This window comes from Gorilla gorilla, chromosome 2 (assembly GCF_029281585.2).
Source record: "Gorilla gorilla gorilla isolate KB3781 chromosome 2, NHGRI_mGorGor1-v2.1_pri, whole genome shotgun sequence".
NCBI lineage: Eukaryota > Metazoa > Chordata > Mammalia > Primates > Hominidae > Gorilla > Gorilla gorilla.
Window position 1 is genome coordinate 141,227,556 of NC_086017.1, and position 2,946 is coordinate 141,230,501.

A 2,946-nucleotide genomic window follows, 5' to 3' on the forward strand; every position below is an offset into this window, starting at 1 on the left:
CCTCAGTTTTTATTGATTATTATTTTTATTATTTTAGCAAAAAGGAATATAGTAGGAGGCAGGGTGATAATAAGGAGAAGGTCAGCAACGAAGATGTGAGCAATAGAATCTATGTCATAATGAAGTTCAAGGGAAGGTACTATGACTCTACGTGTATGTAAGCCAGATTTATGTTTCTCTCCACCCAAACATCTCAGCGGAATAAAGAATAACAAGGCAGCATTCCTGCCAACATGTCTCACCTCCCACCATAGGGCGGTTTTTCCCCCATCTCAGAATTGAACAAATGTACAATCATGTTTTATACCGAGACATTCAGTTCCCAGGGGCAGGCAGGAGACAGTGGCCTTCCTCTCTCTCAACTGCAAGAGGCTTTCCTCTTTCAGCACAGACCCTTTACTGGTGTCGGGCTCGGGGATGGTCAGGTCTTTCTCCTCCCACAAGGCCACTTTTCAGACTATCACATGGGGAGAAACCCTGGACAATATGCCGCTTTCAAGGGCAGGGCTCCCTGCGGCTTTCCACAGTGTATTGTGCCCCTGGTTTATTGAGACTAGAGAATGGCGATGACTTTTACCAAGTATACTGCTTGGAAACATCTTGTTAACAAGGCACGACCTGCACAGCCCTAGATCCCTTAAACCTTGATTTCATACAACACATGTTTTTGTGAGCTTCAGGTTGGGTTAAAGTGGCTGGGGCAAAGCTACAAATTAACAACATCTCAGCAAAGCAATTGTTGAAAGTATAGGTCTTTCTCAAAATGGAGTCTCTTATGTCTTTCCTTTCTACATAGACACAGTAACAGTCGGAGCGCTCTTTCTTTTCCCTACACTCACTGAACTGTCCTTTCCCTCTTCTGGGCCATGACCACGGAGAACAGGTCCACTGTCCTCCCTGCGTGGTGCACGATGGATGCTCAGACTCCATCCTCAAGGCTGGCAAGAAGACAGGGTGAGACATGTGCCTCCTGATACAGGTGACGGCTGTGGAGCCCACAGGACTGGAACCTCACACTGCAGGGCTGGAGGCACAGACTGAGTTTTTACTGTTCTGTGGCCTGGGGGGCTCAAGACACAGAGCTCCTCATTAGCCAAAGTCACCCACATTCCCCCAACCTCTAAGGATTTCCTCATCATCATGCAAGAAGAAGAGAAAAGTGAGTGTCCATAGAAGCTTTGGGGCTCTTCCTCTAATCAGGAGAAAGCTGGTGTGTATTATTCCCTTCTTTCTTTGCTTTTTAAAGATCCAACTGCTTTAATTTTCATCTTTTATTGTGGGAAAATATACCACGGATAAATATTAAAAATTATAAATATATATTATTTCTTATAGAATGGCCAGTATAAACATTTACAGTTTCCACTCTTTTTCAGTTTACAGTTTAATGACATTAAGTACGTTCACATTGTTTAGCAACCATCACCGTCATCATCTCCGGAACAGTTTTATTTTTCAAAATGGAAATTGCAACCATTCGCCAAGCTCTCCACTCCTCTCTCTCGCCCACCCCTGGGGGCCACCTTTCTAGTTTGTAACTTTAGCAGTCTAACTACTCTAGACACTTGATAGATAAGTGGAATCATACCGTGTTTAATTTTTTTTTTTTTAGAGACACAGTCTTTCTCTGTCACCCAGGCTGCAGTGCAGTGGCATGATCTTGGCTCACTGCAACCTCCATATCGGGGGTTCAAGCTATTCTTATGTCTCAGTCTCCGGAGTAGTTGGGATTACAGGCGTGCGCTATCACACCCAGCTAATTTTTGTATTTTTAATAGAGACGAGCTTTCACCATATTGGCCAGGCTGGTCTCGAACTCCTGAGCTTAAGTGATCCGCCTGCCTCAGCCTCCCAAAATGCTGCGGTTACAGGTGCGAGTCACTGAGCTTGGGCATGTTTATCCTTTTGGGATTTATTTATTTCACTGACGATAATGCCTTCAAGGTTCATCCATGTTGCGGCCTGCGTCAGAAGTGCCTGTTTGTTTTTGTTTTTTGTTTTTTTTTTGGTTTGGTTTTATTTTGTTTTGTTTTGCGTTTTCATGGAGTCTCACTCTGTCACACAGGCTGGAGTGCAGTGGCACAATCTGGGGTCAGTGCCACCTCCGCCTCCCGGGTTCGAGCGATTCTTGCGCCTCAGCCTCCTGAGTAGCTGAGATTAGAGGTGCGTGCCACCACACCAGCTAATTTTTGTATTTTTAGTAGAGATGCGATTTGCCATGTTGGCCAAGCTGGTCTTGAACTCCTGAGCTCAGGTGATCCACCTGCCTCAACTTCCCAAAGTGTTAGGATTACAGCCGTGAGCCACTGTGCCCAGCCCAAGGAAGTGTATATTTTCTATAGACTTTTGATGATAATAATTTGACAGCAAATATATTGTGACTATATATATATACACATATATATACATATACATATATACATATATATACATATATACATATATATACATATATACATATATATACATATATACATATATATATACATATATACATATATACATATATACACATATATACATATATACATATATACACATATATACATATACACATATATACATATATACATATATACACACACATATATATACATATATACATATATACATCTATATACATATATACATATATATACATATATATACACATATATATAGAGAGAGAGACAGAGAGAGCGTGTGAGAGAGAGAGTGAGAAAGAGAGAGAGTCTCCCTTTTTCACCCAGACTGGAGTGCAGTGGCACAATCATAGCATGCTGCGGCCTTGAATTTCTGGGCTCAAACAATCCTCTCACCTCAGCCTCCTGAGTAGCCGGGACTACAGACATGTAGTACCATGCCTGGCTAACTTTTTATTATATTTTTTTGTAGAGATGAGTTCTGACTTTTTTGCCTGGGCTGGTCTTAAACTCCTGGCTGAAAGTGATCCTCCTGCCTTGGCCT